Source organism: Anolis carolinensis, chromosome 3 (genome assembly GCF_035594765.1).
Source record: "Anolis carolinensis isolate JA03-04 chromosome 3, rAnoCar3.1.pri, whole genome shotgun sequence".
Taxonomy (NCBI): Eukaryota; Metazoa; Chordata; class Lepidosauria; order Squamata; family Dactyloidae; genus Anolis; species Anolis carolinensis.
The window spans coordinates 120,246,491-120,267,273 of NC_085843.1; positions in this window are offsets into that span (position 1 = coordinate 120,246,491).

Genomic DNA, 20,783 nt, shown 5'->3' on the forward strand with positions numbered 1-20,783 from the left:
ACCTTCAAATGGTACCTCCAGCGTGTCCCTCACCATCACTAAATACCAGTTGTGGAAAAGAATTCTTCCCACGAAGCTCCCCTCAAAGAAGTCTACCCCCTCCTCCAGAATTGGCCACAAATTGACTATCTTCCCTCCAAGTTCAGATGTTATAAATCAAGGGCATGGAGATTTCCGGAGCCAGGGGTCTACTATTGGGACTGTACTGGGGAGGCGGAGATACGATCGTATATACCATCACAGGGAGAAGTGCGACAGAGTCTTTGCGACCCTGAAGCGAGATAGGTCAGAGTGCCAGCATGACAGTTCCTCTGGGTTTAAGGTCCTGCTGTTAAATGCTAGGTCTGTGAATGGTAAAACAGCTGCCATTCAGCATTTAATCCTGAATGAAAGAGCAGACCTAGCGTGCATCACTGAGACCTGGCTGGACGAGCTGGGTGGAGTAAACCTCACCCAGCTTTGTCCCCCAGGTTTCGGGGTGCATCAGCAAGCCAGACCTGGAGGGCAGGGAGGGGGGGGTTGCAGTGGTCTATCGTGATTCCATCGCCCTGATCAGGTGCCCTGCTCCACAATTCTCTGGGTTTGAATGTGTCCAACTGACAGTGGGTAACCAGGACAGTTTGGGGCTTCTGCTTGTGTACTGATCACCCCGCGACACAGCAGCCTCCCTGCCAGAGCTTGCGAGGGTGATCTCTGATGTGGCGTTGGAGTATCAATGGCTAATCGCGCTGGGAGATTTGAATGTCCATGCGGAGGCCACCCTGTCTGGCGCAGCTCTGAATTTCATGACCGCCATGACGACCATGGGACTGTCCTAAGTGATATCTGGGCGCACCCATGTAGCTGGTCACACTTTGGACCTAGTTTTTATTGCGGACTAGGGAAATGTCAGTGTGGAAGAGCAAAAAATTCTTCCATTGTAATGAACCAATCATCACCTGATCAGCTTTAGACTCACCGTAGCCGCTAACCTCCACGGGGGGTGGAGGACCCGTTAAGTAGGTCCACTCCAGGAGACTGATAGATCTGGATGGATTCCTGATGGCTCTTGGGGATTTTCCTGCCATGCTGGCTAACGATCCTGTCAAAGTTCTGGTAGACCTCTATAACTCGGAGGTCTCTAGGGCAGTAGACACGATTGCCCCTGAGCTCCCCCTCTTGTTGCATCAATCCAAACCAGCCCCCTGGTTTTCTGTGGAGCTAGCGGTGATGAAGCGTACAAGGTGGGGGCTAGAGAGCTATTGGCGGAGGACTTGAAGAGCATCCAACTGAACATGGGCTAGAGCCTTAAGGCCTACTTAAGGCCTACTCCGCGGCAATGCACGCAGCCAGAAAATCTTTCTCCACTGCTTGCATTGCGTCTGCAACCAATAGACCTGGAGAGTTGTTTCGGGTGGTCAGGGAGCTTCTCCATCCCCTTGAGGCCCCCTGATCACCTGACAACCCGATGTGGTGAGTTCGCACATCACTTTGCAGATAAAGTCGCTCAAATAAGCTCTGATTTAGATGCCGGAGTTAGTGCACTACCAGAGGATGTAACCGAGGCACCTGTCTGTCAGGTCTTTTTGGATTCGTTTCGACTTGTTCAACCTGATGACGTTGACAAGGTTCTTGGTGCAGTGAGGTCGACCACTTGTGTCTTGGACCCTTGCCCAACTTGGCTTATCTAACTGGCCAGTGGGGGGTTGGCTGATTGGTTCACAAGAATCATCAATGCCTCTCTTCAACAGGGGCATCTACCATCCTGCTTCAAAAAAGCAATTGTAAGGCCTATATTGAAGAAGGCAAATTTGGATTCGTCTCTATTAAACAACTACTGATCAATCTCCAACCTCCCATTTTTGGGCAAGGTTTTGGAGAGGGTGGTTACCTCCCAGCTCCAGGAATTCTTGGTTGAGACCAATTATCTAGATTCGTTGCAGTCTGGTTTCAGGCCTGGTCACAGGACTGAAATAGCTTTTGTTACCTTGGTGGATGACCTCCGCAGAGAACTAGATAGGGGTAGTGCATGCCTACTGGTTCTCTTGGACATCTCAGTGGCATCAGATACCATCGATCATGTATCCTTCTGGGGCAGCTCTCGGGAATGGGTCTTGGGGGCATTGCTTTGCAATGGCTCCTCTCCTTCCTGAAGGATCGCACCCAGTTGGTGAAGCTGGGGGATACCTGCTTGGACCCCTGGCCTTTGACTTGTGGGGTCCCGCAAGGTTCCATTCTATCCCCATGCTTTTCAACATCTACATGAAACTGCTGGGTGAGGTCATCCGGAGTTTTGGAGTGCGGTGCCATCTCTACGCAGATGACACCCAACTCTACTACTTTTTTCCACCGAACTCCAAGGAAGCCGCCCAGACCCTAAACCAGTGCCTGACAGCTGTGATGAACTGGATGAGGGCTAACAAGTTGAAGCTTAATCCAGACAAGACAGAGGCCCTCCTGGTCAGTTGTGGGACCAATCGGGGTATTGGGTGGCAACCTGTGCTCAACGGGGTTGCTCTCCCCCTGAGAACGCAGGTTCGCAGTCTGGGGGTCCTTCTGGACTCATCGCTGATGCTTGAGGCTCAGGTGTCGGCGGTGGCCGGGAGGGCCTTTGCACAATTAAAACTTGTGCACCAGCTGTGACCATACCTCAAGAAGTCTGACTTGGTCCACACCTTGGTTACATCCAGATTGGATTACTGCAATGCTCTCTATGTGGGGCTGCCCATGAAGACGGTCCAGAAACTCCAACTTGTTCAAAGATCAGCAGCCAGGTTTCTAACTGGAGCTGGTTATAGGGAGCATACAACGCCCCTATTAAATCAGCTCAACTAGCTGCCAATAAACTGCCGGGCCCAATTCAAGGTGCACGTATTGACCTAGAAAGCCCTGGGCTTGGGCCCTTCCTATCTCCGTGATTGCATCTCCCCCTATGAACCGGCGTGGGCCCTGAGATTGTCCTGGGAGGCCCTCCTCTCGCTCCCACCTTCGTCCCAAGCACGACTGGTGGGGACGAGGGAGCGGGCCTTCTAGGTAGTGGCCTCCCAGCTCTGGAATCTCCTGCCAAAGGAGATTAGGCAAGCCCCTACTCTGTCCTCCTTTCGCAAGGAGTTGAAAACCTGGTAGTTTCGGCGAGTCTTTGAATAATTTTCTCTGGTGTACCGCCGACCCCTGGCCCATAAACATGCTGTACAAGGATCATCTATCCCTAATAACAGTCCATGTCAACCCATCTGATTATGTATTCTTGTTCCTTCTGGTTGTTGTGATTGTTTCTTATGGTCTTCACTGTTTTACGAGTTGTATAGGTATTTAATTTTGTTTAATAATGTGTGTATTTTGTTGCTTGTAATGTATGTTGCTGTTTTTATGCTTGTAAACCGCCCTGAGTCCCTTCGGGGAGAGAGGGAGGTATATAAATAAAGTTTTACTTACTTACATGTCTGTTCCTCATTGTTTTTATCAAAAGCTTGGGGAAAGTTGATTACATGTGTTGTGGTTGCGCTAAGGGGCAGTTCTGGTACTACTGGTAAAATTGCTAATAGGAGGAAAAGGGATAATGTTGAGCAGGTGTTTAATGAGGAACAGCAAGTAAAGCGGATTCGGGAAATACTTATGGCTCCTACTGATGAGGAGATGTTTGAAGGCTTCTCTAGTGAGGAGGACTCAATGGAGGAAGATGATGGGTTAACAGAAAGTAGAGGAACTAAGAGGTCAACTCGGGAGCAAGAGTCAGATGAGGAAAGGGAAAGAAAGAAGATTTGTGATATACTTACTGCTCCCACGGAAGATGAAATGTTTGAAGGTTTTTCTGGGGATGATGGGTCTGAGAGTGGGATGGAAGAAGCTGCAGGTTGGACTCAAGTAAATGTGTGTGCAACACCAGTTTCTGAGGGTGCATCGGGAGACTGGCATGCTACTGGTACACCAGAGACATGGGGAGATCTAAGTCTTGAACAAAGATGGAGTGATTGGAGGGCTGGTGGGCGAGGTTCACATATGAGATCAAGATCAGCTGCGGATAATGATGACAGGGCGGAGGCCTCATAATCATCAGACTCTGAGGTGTAAGTTAAAAGTGGAATTGAAAGTGAAGGTCCCTTGCAGAAGGCAAGGTGTCATTTTGGGGACATTGCTTTGTCGCTGCCTGTTCTGCTTGGGTCCTGGCTGTACAGTTTTGTGTTCTGAATCTGGATTGATTCCTGCTTTGGCGTTCCTGACTTGGCGTTCCTGACTTGGTGTTTCTGGCTTTGCGTTCCTGGCTCCTGAATCCAGTTTGGCTCCTGACGACAGCGTTCATTTCTACTCTGGCGTTCCTGGCTCCTGAATCCAGTTTGGCTCCTGACGACAGCGTTTTGCTCCTGGCTTGGCGATTCCAATTCGGCGTGTCTGGTTTGGCGTTTCTGGCTTCCACTGGCTCCTGAATCCGGTCTGCTTCCTTACGATGACAGTGTTTGCTCCTGGCTTGGCGTTTTTGGCACCTTTTGGCTTTTGAACTTGGCTTGGCTTTTGACAACGGTATTGTTTGCTCCCATTATTTAAGAGCGTTTGGCGCTTCCCTGACTCTCTGTGCCACAGCATAGCATGGTGCTTGTTTCAGTGAACGTTTTGGTTACATTTGAACCGGATTATCAAGCTAGATAATCTGGGTTATCTTTCTGTTCCTGTTTTGTGCCTTTTCTTGAAGCAAAGATGTTTACTTTTGGTGGAAACACTGAAGTTAAGTGTTTCTGAGTTCAACTTATCATTTAATAAACATTTGCTAACTACTTATTGTGTGTGGCTCTTTAAGCGGAGTCTGTATCGTGACAACATGGCTAAACTTTGTTTGTGTGTCACAAACTTTATTAAACGCGTGAAGGATGACGTTTCTCTTTCCAGGATAAAGCTTTCACCCTCTAGTCATCTGTTGCCATGTTTTTAGAATACAATCAATCAGAAACCAACATGTATAACCCAGGAACAAACCAACATAAAAATTCCCTATTTTCTGAATGTAGGTACATAAAGAGATTAAAATATCCTCATTTTCGGGCCAGAATGAGGATATTCTTGCAACTGAAAATCTTGCATTTTTAGCGCTTTGTAGCAATTCCTCTCGTGTTTTCAGGGGACATCATTTGGCCACCTGCCATTTTTAGTTGGGAGTTCCTGGGATAAAGGTACTGTTTGGATGGGCTCTGGAGGATATGGATTTGCAATCGTTCCTCTATATTTGTAGGCTTTCGTTTTACAGATTTTATTATTTGCGGATTTGATTAAAATGTTATCTCTAGGAATCTCTAGCTCTTCCATTGCAATGTTTCAGTCAACTGCTGGTGGAAAATTGACCATATAGTTCTTCTGGACATTCGAAAGAAGTATCCTTTCCGGTAAAAAAATAGGGGGTGTAACAGGTTTTTTCGGTTTTGGGGGTTACTGTGCCCCTTACCCCAGAAAATGTGTGTGTTAGAATGATAGACTGCAAGCCAGTGTTAGTGTTAGTACTTTAATGCAAAAACCTTAATGATATCATGAAAACTCAAATATTACATTTAACTAAAAAACAAATATGCATATTGAGATGATCTCTGAGAACTAGTGTGGTATAATAGTTTGAGTTCGAACTAAAGGTCTGGAAGACCAAGGTTCAAATCTCTGTTCAACTATGGAAAGGAAACCTACTATGTGGCCTTGGGAAAGTCACATTCTTTTTGCCTCCAAGAGAACAATGGCAAATCCCGTCTGGACAAATCTTGCCAAGAAAACCATGTGATAAGTTTGTTTTGGAATGTACACAGGAACAAAAACAACTGGCTATCATAATTCAAAAAGAATATTACTAAACTTGGAACTTGTCCAGAGAATAATGACCAAGATGATCAAAGATTTGGAAACCAAGCCTTATGAAAGGCAGCTTAAATATATTGGAAGTAAATATTTGAAATAAGAAAAAGCAACAAATCTAAGAAAAACTTCTTTTCTTGAGAATTAAGCTATCATTCCAAACAAATTTCTCAAAGAACATTCCTGTAAAATGAAAGGGAAATTATTTTCAAATGTTATTGGTAGTTATAATCATTATATTGTAAAGACAGACACCAGAGCAAAGAGCACAACCATGACTTAACATTTTGTTACATGGTTACACAGATCAATTTTAGCCTCTTGGGTAAGTTACTTGTTTATATTACCTAATTATGTATTTATCTGAAGGACCAGAATAGCTCTACAGTATTCATTTCAACCACTCAGGCCTATGAGTGGCCTGACCGCATTGTTAAAATGTTTGCCCAGAAGATTGAAGACATTTATTCCCAGTATTAAAGTAGATTAGCAGAAGAAACCTTGGTAATTATTTTTTTACAATGGTGATATGCACTTGCCTGTACTGCAAAAATATTGTTATGGGTTTATTCCATGATGTACACTTCATTATTAAAAATCTTAACTCTGAAAATGCTTTCAGGCATTATATTCCATAGCCCAGTTGGATTTAAGGCTCAAGCTTACCATAAAATGATATAAACTAGCTTCATTTTCCAGAAATCTGGCTGAAAATTAATAGGACATCTAACAAAGGGACAGCATGATCCCAGAGGCTTGCCATCAGTTCCTATTTCTCACTGATTTCACTAGGGTTTACTTTAAGCAAATTTAACACAGGATTGCAGCCAAAGTGCAGAGGTGCTATCTGAGCACAAGCATGCTAGAGATTAGTCAAACCAACATGGGTCCCAACTATAGGTCATATACTTATTTACCATCACAAAGTGTAAAAAATGATCTCTCATTATCTAGCATTGGCCAAAAACATGAACATTTTTCATTTTCCAAATGTTCCGGACTACAGATACCATAATTGTTTGCCTTTGGTCGTGCTGTATGAAGTATATTACTTCAAAAACATCTTGGGCACCTAAATGTTCTCCCCCACATCCTAATTTAAAAATGTTCATAAGAAGACAAGAGAAAGCATTCCTGAAGATCTTAAAACTCTTCGTTATGTACAAATAGCAATCACATACATTTGAGACTTTATTGTACAGAGGTGATGAAGAGAATCAATAGTAACAGGACTATCACCTTTATGATGGTCCCCTTTGCACACATCATACAATACCCATTGCTGGTCCTCCAGCTCCTTGTGATGGTCATAGGGGTAATTAATGGGGAAAGTCTGTGAATAGCCCCTGATTGTGGCACGATCCTGGAACTTACCTTGTACAATGAGTCCAGGTGCTTCTGTGGTGTCATTTCTTATGCTCCACTAACTGTATTTTTTTTAAAAAAACATTCAATGGATTAGTGATTGAACCATGTTTGAATAAATTGTGTGTTGCTTTTCATTGATGGGATTAAAAATCATAATTTTTAAAAGGAATTTAAGCATCATAATGGGAAAGCAACATTAGCCCATACAGAAGTACAGTTTCACACCGTTGAGGTGTTGCAATCACATGACACCAGCAGCTGTGGAAGCCACCAGTAACCATGAGAGTAAGTTGCCACTATCTCATGTCATGGGAAGGATAGTGGCAAGTGTGTAATGCTAGACCTATTTATTTGAATCAACAGAATTCATATCAGCATTAACTTGCCACTTTTCAGCATTAAGGATCCACCATTGAGAACGTGCTGGGGAGGTGGAGATGCCATTGGACATGCCAACCAAGGGAGAAGTGCTATAGAGTTTTTGCAACCCTGGAGCAAGATAGGTTGGAGAGCCAACATGACAAGCCCCTCGGGCTTAAAGTTCTGCTGTTGAATGCTAGGTCTGTAAATGGCAAAACAGCAGCCATCCAGGATCTGATCCTGGATGAACGAGCAGGCTTAGCTTGCATCACCAAGACCTGGTTGGACAAGCTGGGGGCGGTTAATTTCACCCAGCTTTGCCTAGCAAGCCAGACCTGGGAAGCGGGGAAGGGGGTTGCAGTGGTCTATCATGAGTCCATCTCCCTGATCAGGTGCCCCATCCTGTAATCTACTGGGTTCGAGTGTGTCCATCTGAAAGTGGGAAACCAGGACAGTTTGGGATTGTGCTAGAATACCGACCACCCCGCTGCACAGCAGTCTCTCTGCCAGAGCTAGCGGGAGTGATCTCTGGCCTGGCACTGGAGTCTCAATGGCTAATAGTGCTGGGGAGATTTCAGTGTCCATGCAGAGTCCACCCTTTCTGGAGCAACTCTGGACTTTATGGCTGCCATGACAACCATGAGACTGTCCCAAGTTATATCTGGGCCCACTCATGTAGCAGGACACACTCTGGACATAGATTTTATTGTGGAAGGGGAAATGGTTGGTGTGGAAAAGCAAAAAATTCTTCCATTGTCATGGACCGACCATCATCTGATTAGTTTTAGATTTAGAGCCGCCAACCTCTGCAGGGGTGAAGAAACCATTAAGCCCTAGAAGGCTTATGGATCCGAATGGATTCCTGATGTCTCTTGGGGATTTTCCTGTCATGTGGGCTGATGATCCTATCAATGCCCTAGTTGACCTCTATAATTTAGAGGTGGCCAGGGCGGTGGACACAATCGCCCCTGAGCACCCTCTCTCATCGCTGAGATCCTATTCATCTCCCTGGTTTATTGGGGAGCTGGCAGTGTTGAAGCGGGTGAGACGAAGGCTACAGAGGAAGACTCAGAAAGCATACGACCAAGCACGGGCTAGAGCCTCACTTAAGGCCTACTCCGTGGCAACGAGAGCAGCCAAAAAGACTGTCTTGACTGCTCACATTGCGTCTGCAACTAATAGACCAGCAAAGTTGTTTCAGGTGGTCAGGGAACTCTTCCGTCCTGATTTGGGGGGGGGGGGGAGGCCTCTGACTACTTGGCAACTTAATGTAGGGAGTTTGTACATCATTTTGCATATAAAGTCCTCAGATATGTTCCGACTTGGGCACCAGTCTTACTGCAGTACCAGGTTGATGGATTCATTTCAACTTGTTCAGCTTGATGGCGTTGACAAGGTGCTTGGAGCAGTGAGAGCAAGCACTTGTGCTCTAGACCCTTTCCCATCCTGGCTTATAAAGCTTGCCAGCAGAGGATTAGCTGAGTGGTTTACGAGGATAATAAATGCCTCCTTGGAACAGGGACATATTCCAGCATACCTTTAAAAAGCAATAGTACGCCCTATTTTGAAGAAGGATTCCCTGGATCCCTCAGTTTTAAACAACTACCAGCCAATTTCCAACCTTCCTTTCCTGGTAAATTTTCTGGAGTGGGTGGTGGCTTCTCAGCTCCAGTGATTCTTGGACAAGACCGATTATCTAGATCTGTTGCAGTCTGGTTTTAGGCCTGGCCACGGTACGGAGATGGTTTTGGTTGCCTTGGTGGATGACCTCCAGAGAGAGCTAGACAGGGGAGTGTGTCTCTGATGGTTCTCCTGGATGTCTCAGAGGCTTTCGATACAATCAACTATGGTATCCTTCTGGGGCGGCTTTCAGGAATGGGTCTTGGGGGCACTGCTTTACAGTGGCTCCACTTCTTCCTGGAGGATTGTACCCAGTTTGTGAAGCTGGGTGATGCCTGCTCGAACCTCTGGCCATTGACCTGTGGGGTCCCACAAGGCTCGATTTTATCCCCCATGCTCTTTAACATCTACTTGAAATCACTGGGTGAGGTCATCCGGAGTTTTGGAGTTCAGTGCCATTTTTATGTGGATGATGCTCAACTCTACTACTCCTTTCCACTGAATTCCAAGGAAGCCTCCTGGACCCTAAACCAGTGTCTGACAGCTGTGATGGTCTGGATGAGGGCTAACAAGTTGAAGCTCAATCTAGACAAGATAGAAGTCCTCCTAGTCAGTCATGGTATTGGGTATTGGATCGGGGTATTGGGTGGCAACCTGTGCTCGACAGGATTGCACTCTCCCTGAGGGCACAGGTCCGCAGCTTGGGGGTCCTCCTGGATTCGGTGCTGACACTTTATGTTCAGGTTTTGCCAGTGACCAGGAGGGTCTTCGCACAGCTAAAACCTGTGTTCCAGCTGTGACCATACCTCAAGAAGTCGGACATGGCCATGGTGGTCCACTCCTTGGTTACATCCAGACTGAATTACTGCAGTGCTCTCTATGTGGGGCTGCCCCTGAAGATGGCCCAGAAACTCCAGCTGGTTCAAAGATCGGCAGCCAGGCTCCTAACTGGAGCTAATTACAGGGAGCATACAACACCTCTACTAAAGCAGCTCCATTGGCTGCTGAAAAGCTGCCAGTCCCAATTCAAGGTGTAAATGATGACCTATAAATCCCTATATGGTTTGGGCCCTGTCTATCTTTGTGATCGCATCTCCCCCTACGAACCGGTGTGGGCTATAAGATCTGTGGAGGCCCTCCTCTCGCTCCTGCCACCATCACAAGCATGGTTGGTGGGGACAAGGGAGAGGGCCTTCTCGGTGGTGGCTCCCCAGCTCTGAAACACCCTTCACAGAGAAATTGGGCAAGCCCCTTCTCTACCTTCTTTCTACAAGGATCTGAAAACCTGGTGGTTCCTGCAAATCTTTAAGCAGGGCTAATCCTTGACCCTCCCGGCTATGACCCCGCTCAGCACTTTATCCACTTCCTGGACCCATGCCATATTGTTGCACTTGACCTGCCTAGCACCTTATAGTTGCCCATCCCAACATTAAACCATTGATCACTGTATCCTGGCCCACTGATGGAGTATTTTGTTATTAGTTCTTAAGCCTATGGTTAATTGATTGATTTGTGTGTTTAGTGTATATATGTTCATTATTTTATTATATTTTGTTGTTCTATGGTTTTAAGTTGTTGTATGGTTTCCTTGCTATGTTGGAAACTGCCCTGCGTCCCCTGAGGAGATAGGGTGGTATATAAATAAAGTTTCATTATTATTATTATTATTATTATTATTATTATTATTATTATTATTATTTAATGGTCCAGTTGTAGCATGGCCTAGCAGTTGGGTTTAAACCAAAATGTTCTCCAAGCCTTGCCGAATGATTCTCTTCCACACACAAACACATACACACAAACACACTTCTCAGTGAATGCACAACTAGTTCCACTACCACCCCTCCCCATGTCCACTCTACAGCAGCAACTGAGCTGGGTGGTGTTTCTCCTGCCTCTCAGCCCCTGCTGAGTGGAACAATGAGATTTTTTTAACTATTACTTCAAACGTTTTTCACCATCTTGATTCAAAAAGGGATAATTCTCCACTATATTTTTGGTCTAATTATCAGATGATGATGGACAATGGATTGATAAGAGTCACTCAAGAAGATGCAAGCGCTTGTATATAACAGCAACTGCAATTATCAGCCACTACTAAGCCATTATTGATCCTGTTCACATTGGGTGATAACTGAGCATTTTCCACTTATTTAAAGTGCTGTTAGCCAGAAACTCCCATCAATGAAAAGCAGCAGACGAATTTCTTCAAACACGGTTCAATAAATAATGCACATATAGAAGGTGCACAGTTCCTTAGGCTCAGTGAAACAACTAACTGCAAAGCAAAAACACTATCTTGCTGGCACTAAATGGTTGATTACAATAAAATAGGTTCCCTGAAAGGTCACTTAATACGTAACCTGAAACACCACTTTTAGCGGCAGGGAGATGCTGGAAAGAAACAAAATATTTATTTTTCTATGTACCATAATTTCACCAACATCAAGGGGGAGAGGAGAATAAGAAGTGAGTGAATGTCCAGTATGTGCTGAAATACTTTCCCCCTGTAATGTCAGAGTTTATTCTGGCTGATTTAATTCTCACTGCAACATTTTTTTTATCCCACATAACTTCATCATTGTGAGTTTATTCTTGACAAATCCAGTTAATAATGGATTCATGAAAGTCAGAAAAACAGCATTGCCTCCTACCTGCAATAATAGTCATTCATCTAATTTTCTTGTTAATGTTGGGATGAGGAGGACGATGTAAGACTGACACTATTCATGAATTCTTTTTCCAAGCAGAAGCAGTCAAAACAAGGACAAGACAACATTTAAATAGACTATTAAGGATATCAAACAGTAATTGCCAAGTTAATCTCTCTAATCAGTAGTTTTAAGAAAAGGGCTGACCACTTACATTTAAGGTCAAACTAAAATTGATCCAAAAGAGCCAATTGAAAGGATTTAATTATTTGTGTCACTATATCCTTATTCAGTGTAAATGCTTTCTGTTTTAATGTCTGCAAAATAGATAATCTGACCCAAATGTGCTCTTCCTGTTAGGCCAATAAATATGTTGCAATGAGCAACCTCTTTGGTTGTTGAGTGACTTCTTTGTTGAAGAGGACCACATCCCACTAATGAGTCTCTTTGGCCCCTTCCACACAGCTGAATAAAATCTCACATTATCTGCTTTGAACTAGAATATATGGCAGTGTGGACTCAGATAACCCAGTTCAAAGTAGCCATTGTGGGATTTTCTGCATTGATATTCTGCGTTATATAGCTGTGTGAAAAGGCCTACGTTTTGCTCTTTGAAAGATTAACCCAAACTCATCTCAGTCAATCCAACCAGCAGGACTAGATTACCACAGAGATTAACAGAACTATTTTGTGATGTTGTGTTATTATTATATGATCACACATCATAAAAGAAAGATTTCCTCGTTTGAATAGCAGTACTGTACATAGATATATGGTATGCTCTATGTGTCCCAATGCCTAACACAGCAAGACAGATACTTTAGCCAAACATGTGTTGGAACCAGACATGCACTGACCTACTAGATTGTCACCTCAGGAAATTATTGGCTACATGGGACATTATACATAGACTTTCAGCCACATTGTAAATGCTTTGCAAACAGGCGCACCCTACTCTAACTAAACCTAGGAAAGTTGGCATTTATTTTGAACTTAATGGTTGGAGCCAGTCTAAATCAGAGTTGACACACTGAAATCAGTGGGGCTTAACAACAAAATTATCCCAGTGGATTTACTCTAAATGCAGAATGCAGTCCTTTCTATTTATTGTTTCTTTAAATACATTGAATACCGGTTTGGGCTGGAACTCGATAACAAAAACCAAGCTGAAGAACTATTCAGTGTTTTACTATTGTTTGCATACATTCCCTTTTGTAGACTTTTGTTAGCTGTGAAGAACAATTGATTAGCTTCATTGAGAATTCAATTTTATTGTTTCCTAACAATTAACATGGGGTTTTATCACAGCATTGAGAAAAACTAATGTAATAAGCAAAACATATGATTTAATTGCATGTATCTGTTTTTTGAAACAATAACAGACACAGGGATCTTGGCCAGGACTGCAATTGAGGAAGGGTGGAGGTAAACAGTGGGTGTTTCGATGTCAGCGGGGCAGTGGATCCATTCCAGGTTTTATTCTGAACTTTAAAAGAGCTGTCCAAGATGATGAACCTATTTTGGGGGTACAGTTCATTACCTAAAGTATGGGATAAAATCTAGAGCAGATTAGCACCCTGATGAGATGATCTCTATACCTTTCACTATATTTATTTTTAAATATGCATAATATCAATCATTTGTTGCACATGTATAGTCTCTTGCTGTATTAAACATATTATGGACCCTTTAAAATTGACTTCTGATCATAACTGATTGGCCATTAGATCAACTTTGAATTAGTGAATTTTGACTGTATCACACATTACTTTTTCTTTTCTTTTTTTGAAGAATCAGGCTCAGTGGCAATTGATGACTTCAGTTCCATTGAGGTGGTGACTCCACTTGGATTGAGATCCAAATATGAATGAGGTTTATGGATTCTGGACCCTCCCCATGAATTAGTTTCAGAACCTGGACATGTAGAGTGCTTCCAGACAGCGCCAGACCCAGGGTTTTTTTAAATGCAGGACCTGAAAGGGAGTCCAAACCTGTCAGTCTCGCTGCATAGTCCTCTGCCATCCTCACAGCTGTTTTTTGAAGCAGATTAAGATGGGGGCTAGACAGGGAACATCCGGAAGAAGTTTTTTTTAAATTCACTCCATAAATACGCATATGTGTATATGAGGCCCAGCATATAACGGGGCAATTAAAAAAAAAAAAACCTTCCCTTGTATCTCTGTCTTCTCCCAATTGTTCATTCAAGCTCTGTTTAACATTGCAAAGTGTAAAAGACAGAATTTGAGACAGTTATATTTGTTTTCCACTTCTCTGAGCCACCTGTATTTCTGTTTGACAGCTGATCAGCTGTTTTGGGCTTTTCAGAAATGCATGTGCTCTGAAGGTGTCACACAGAGAGGAGGGAAGGACAGCACATGTTTTCCATGACTACTGGGATACACAGGCATGGAAAGGTCCATGTTTCTCTGGAAGAATTGGGTTTAAAGGGCACCTTTTAAATGTGTGTTTTCCAGTCCTTAACTCAATTCCTCCCACACTTTGGCTAAACATTGTTTAGCTGCTGCCACCTCCCTTTAACCCACTTCCTCTCAGGTTTTAATGCATGTGTAGAAAGGCCCTTGTTGGATTCATAACATCACAGACATGGTATCCACTAGCTACCACTGTTCAAACTGGACTCATTCCTAAGGCAAAACTGACCATACTTAGCCCTACCCTGCTCTGTTCGCAGGATAGTTTGTAAATTCAAATATCTTATATAATCACATGGCAAAATATACTCTTGCCTCTGGTGATGTGACTACACATACCTTGTTCAACCTTGGCAGAAACCACATCTGCCAAGCAATAAAATTCCAGAGGCCAAATGACCTCAAAAATAAACCCATATATTATTTGCTGTCAGTCTCTCTGATACCTTTTTTCTCACAAGGCAATTTTTCTTATATTCTTGATAATTTTTTCAAAACAAAAAACTTCAAAGACTTTAAGCACTTCAAAATTAGTCATAAACAATGCATGCAATCATCTCTTTTGCCTGGATCAAAAATGTGAATTAAACCAAGTATTCATATGCAGGAAAATAAAGCAGTGGAATCCTGAGATGGTAGATAGGATCAAACCACTTTGATGATAGATAGGATCATACCACTTCAGCTGTAAGTGGTGAGATTCTTCAAAAAAATCTTCTTAACAAGAACAAAACTATCTTATTCCTTACCATGTATTAGGAGTATTCCAAAGTGATCCAGCCCAGCCAGTAATCAGAAGGGATACAGCCCATTCTACTCTCTTATTTGGCTGCCTGGGTAAAGTAGGCCTTGCTGAACAAAAGAGTCTTGACATTCTTTCTCTCTTAATTCGACACACACCCAGGAAACTACCATCCCGCATCATGCAATTATGAGCCTCATTCATTAGTATCACCTCATTGACTACACCATGAAAGAAATGACAAATTAGCAATTTCCCAGCACTGGCATAATACTATCATTTGTATCACAAAGTCAGCAAAATCTAACCTCCAATAATTCAGCTCTCTATTCTCACCCAAGACTGGCCATCAATACGGTTTTATGTGCCCTGGACTAATCACTAAAGTCAGATAATACGCAAGGTTAATGGTCGCAGACAGTCTCGGGAAATATCCAAGATCTGATAAGGAAGCCCCATATTATTGCTGTTCTCTGTGTGTATATCCCAACCAAGAATAGGAGAAAGAAAGAAATCAATAGTTAAGGCAGTTGTAATACATCTCTCTGTGTAACAAATAAATTGGCCCTTCATTGCCCATTCACACACTGGTTAATAAATAGTTGAGACACAGGACACACCAATAGTGAAGAAGTGCAATCATTGTATGCTTGTCGCCTTTACTTTAGATTTATGCCACCTTGGCACAAGAAAGTCTAAGCAGCACTTTTCAATTAACTCATTGGCCTTTGAACGAAAAAGACCAGGAGGTTGCTTTAATTCTAATTTATATATTTTCAAACAAATAGATGCTACCCCATCAGAAGTGCTTGATTTTACTTTTCATGTAAACACACAGTCAAAAACAAAATGCAATAACCTTCCCTTCCACCCTACATCTCTTGTCTGACTCATCAATGGCAGTACAGGGTTGGTTCCATAACACACACACACACATATACACAACATGTTAGGTTTCTATTCCAAATAAGGTACTTCACTAGCTCCCACAAACTTGATGGCAACTGTTTGTGCCAATGTTTTGTGACAAAGGTACTGCATCTGCCTAGTCATCCAATAGAAAAAAAGAAAATAACTCTTATAGATTCTTTTTAAAAGCAAGCAAACAGAAAGGTTAGTAAAATGTTACATTTGTTGTAGCAGAACTTCTGTTGTGTTCACTAAAACATCAAACTCTACTGAAGAACTTCTTGTGGGTTAAGACGGCTTTCCCCTCCCATATAATTACATCCATTTACCCTCCAGAAACCTAAGAGAGGGGGAAGGCAATGCATTTAATTTGTAACTGCATCACTAAATGCAAATGTAAAATTGGCAGCTTTGATAGTGCAGTATTAAATATAGCTTATCTCACCAGTGACAGTCAGAAACAGACACTCTCTCAGGACTATGAGTTATGACAACCTCTCCAATGAGTGAAAAATCATCCCTGTACAGCTGTCACCAATGAGATTTTCTTTCTCCCTTGCCTTGATGTGTGTGTCTGTCTCTGTGTGTGTTTTCTTTCAGCAGTGTGGCCACTCTTGAAGCAATCCCGTAAACAGTTTTAATAGCTCTGCCATTGCTTTGCTGCACTCTTTTCCCACTCCCCACTGATATTACAAACAAATGCCACGTACTGCACGGCATCAACTAGCAGCAATCATGTCCAATATTTGAAGGGATGGGAATTTAAGACACCAATATTTGTGGGAGGGAGGAAAAGTACTTTCTCTGGGAAAGACAAGACACACTTACTCTTTTCTAAACTATGGCAGGCACAGTAGGAGACCATTTGATTTTTCTCTTGCTTCCTATTTAGTAGCTTCTTTTAGAAACACCAAACACTAATGCATTTTTAAAAGGTGTCTTGAAGTATTATTAAGCAGTCAAACAATTATCCAGGAATTGAAACTCATAAGAGAGCCCATGAATGACTTTGTCTTTCTGGTATATTCAATGAATTTTTTAAAAAAAATAAAAAATCCACTAACATCTCCACAAATTTTTTTAAAAAACCTAGAAGATCCTGGATCAACCACAGAAAAGAAAGAGAAAGGATGCACCTGCACTGTAGCAGTAATACAGTTTGACACCACTGCTATGCCTCGATGGTATGGAATCAGTGGGAGTTATGGTCTCACAAGATTTTTAGGCTTCTCTGCCAAAGAGTATTGGTGCCTCACCAAACTACAAGTCCCAGGATTCCATAGCATTGAGACATTGCACTTAAAATGGCAGCAAACTGCATATGCCACCTCATCAGATGGGCTGATTTACCCATCGTATGCCGCTTGCTCTCCACTTTCAACACAGAGCCCATTACATGACGCACATGTACTTCCAACTGGGTTCTGTGCCAAAAGGGGAGAGCAAGCAACGTACATCACAGCAGTGGCAATACAGGAGGCTTCCATGTTGTCTTTGGAACAATGGGCGGAAATCAAGTGGCAACGCTTCCCCCCATGAGATGGGGGTCCAGGTAAATTGGGCAATGCAAGGAGTGAAGCAACAAGTTCTCGACATATCCCTCAGGGACCCCATGGATTTGTCACAATGTGTGGTGAATCCTGTACCCTTTGTGATGAGGATGTAATTATACAGTGTTGATTCAACCAGAGCGTGGAATTCCGGCTTTAACTGGCAACCTCACTGGGGAAAATAAGCTATATCCTGTTTACTTGGACTATTGATATCTTTTCCAAAATATGAGAATTATGCATATGTGTTTGAGTTTGTTTTACTAGATCCCAATTATCCACCAACCAGGGCCCAGAACAAAAGACACACACTCAGAATTAAAATATTCTATGCCTAGGAATTTGTTTGGCAGAATTATGTGGTGCTCAGATTTTTCAACCTAAAACCCCATTCTTGATTATTCCTACTTTCTTTCATTTCAGCAGATTTATTATTAGTATGTTTATGTTTATTTATATCCCGCTTTTTCTCTCCACGAGGAAACTCAAAATGGCTTTGAGTAAAATGGAGGGGGGGGGGTGAAATTGTTGCTGATTTTTACAAATAATCAGTAGCCTGAAATTCTTTCTGATCTTCTACAAATCTATTGATAGATTAGATCCCATCTATATCTGGATCTACACTGTCCCATATCCTAGGATCTGATCCCAGATTATCTGGTTATCCCAGAGTATCTGGCAGTGTATACTCAGGGCTCTTCCAGACTGGGCCAAAATGCGGGACCTATCACAGGTTTATCTGAGGTCCAAATGGTGTATCAGGTAAACCTGAATTAATCCAGAGTAAACTGGGATTTCCCAGTTTACTACAGATTAATTTGACACCTGGAAAGATCCGGACCTTAATGTAAGGTCCAAATATGGGCCCTGTGGAAATTGATTCTGGTATCGCTTCTGCAATCCCAGAGGTCAATCCCCCTGTGATTCCGGTTCTTTGGGATTCCTGGAGCCTGAAGGAGTGGGATGGCACCACCACCCTCCCCTCCCAGGCCCCCATTTACTCTACAAACTTACATGAAGGGCCTGGCTGCATGTTCAGACCCCTCCTGCGAAAGCTCATGGCATGTGAAAATGTCATGCCAGCTAGTTCAGGGACCTGGAAGGGCATCCCCACCCCAGGGAAAACTTGGGGTTTGGGGTAGTTGTGGGGCCTCAAATAGGAAGATATCCCAGTTCCTCCCGGGATTGAGGTCTGTGTAGAAAGACCTTTATATAATCCAGTCCAAAGCAGATAATCTGGGATAAGATCCTGGGATATAGGGCAGTGTAGATCCAGCCTACACTGCTATATAAAATCAAGATTATCTGCTTTGAACTGGACTTTATGGCAGTGTGGAATAATAGAATCATAGAGTTGGAAGAGACTGCATGGGCCATCTACTCCAACCCCCTGCAATGCAGGAAAAGCACGCTCAAAGTACCTCGGAAGATGGCCATCTAGCCTCTGTTTAAAAGGCTCCAAAGAAAGAGCCTCCACGACACTCTGAGGTAGAATTCCACTGCAGAACAGTTCTTACCCTCAGGAAGTTCTTTCTAATGTTCAGATGGAATCTCCTTTCCTGTAATTTGAACTCATTGCTCCAAATCCTAGTCTCCAGGGCACCAGAAAACAATCTTGTTACCTCCTCCTTGTGACATCCTTTCACATATTTATACATAGCTATCATGTCTCCCCTCAACCTTCTGTTTTGAAGGCTAAGCATACACATCTCTTTAAGATGCTCATCAAGGGCATGGTCTCCAGACCTTTGATCATTTTAGTAGCACTTTAGTGTTAAAACACCGAGAAAAAGAGATGTAGACTCAGCCCTCTTCTATACTGCCATATAATCCAGATAGTCAAATAAAATAATCCACATTATCTGATTTGAACTGGATTATATGAGTCTACATCAATGTTTTCCTCCAGATGTTTTGGACTTCTGCTCCCACAATAAAAGCTGGTAAGATAGCTGAGATTTCTGGAGCTGAAGTCCAAAATACCTGGAGGAGCACAGTTTGAGAAACAGTGTCATCATTGCCAGTATTAGACAAAATTAAATTGGTAACTGGGATGTTATTCAGAAGTGTAATAGAACACAAGAATCTAAATGCCTTTTATCGAGATATGTGATAGGGTAGAAATATGTATTCTCAACACAGAAGTTAAAAATGCACCAAGAAAAAAAAAAACCATCTTTGTTCCAGAAAAGAAAGGCTGGACTTTTGCAAGTAAGGTGTGTAGAAATGTTGTGTCATCTCTGGAAAATGAGATGCATTTTTAATTGGTCAAACACAGCATAATGTATTATTTTTATATGCATACACATGCTCACATCTCCTTTACTGACTTTATGGAAGCCCTGAAATGGGAGATAAATAATATGCCTGAGTTTAATAAAGGGTTATATAATTCTGCACCCATTAACACTGTGTGTTGCTTCTCAGGCAATGATAATGATAATGGTAATCAAAGTGTCATAGTGCTGAGATAAAGCTCGCAGGAGTCAAGAAGAAAATGTTTCCTCCATATACTCCACCTGACAGTTAGCTAAGCGTCTTGAGTTCCTTTTTATCTAAAGACCAAATAATGGAACTTTCAGCTTTATGAATCCCTGGAAAGGCAACGTTTGCTGCTCTGTTCAAAGACAGGTAAGCAGGTTTCTCTCTGATGCAATGGGGGCTGCACAGCTGGCCCCTTCTACACTACCATGTAATTCAGGTTATCACGGCAGATAATCCATATTATCTGCTTTGAACTGGATTATATGAGTCTGTACTGCTATATAATCCAATTCAAAGCAGATAATCTGGATTTTATATGGCAGCATAGAAGGGGACTTAGCCACCAAAAGTAAGCTGCTTCTTTTTCTTTCGCTGTAAAGGTCTAAACTGTGAATTGAAAAATACGCAGTTGGTGGACATAGAGATGGGGCCCTTCCAGACAGTCCCTACATCCCAGGATCTGATCCCAGGTTTTCTGCATTAAATTGGATTATGTGAGTCCCCACTGTCAGATAATCTTGGATAAACAGAAATCCTGGGATCAGATTCTGGGATATAAAGCCTGTCTGGAAGGGGCCGTGGTCATCAAGGTCATTTTACATCCCTTAGAATCCACCCAAATTGTGCTGTAGATGTTGAGTAGTAAACTGGGATGCAGTAAGTAAAGGTAAAAGTTTCCCCTGACGTTAAGTCCAGTCATGTCTGATTCTGGGGGTTGGTGCTCATCTCCATTTCTAAGCCAGCGTTGTCCGTAGACACCTCCAAGGTCATGTGGCCGGCATGACTGCATGGAGCGCCGTTACCTTCCCACCGGAGTGGTACCTATTGATCTACTCACATTTGCATGTTTTCGAACTGCTAG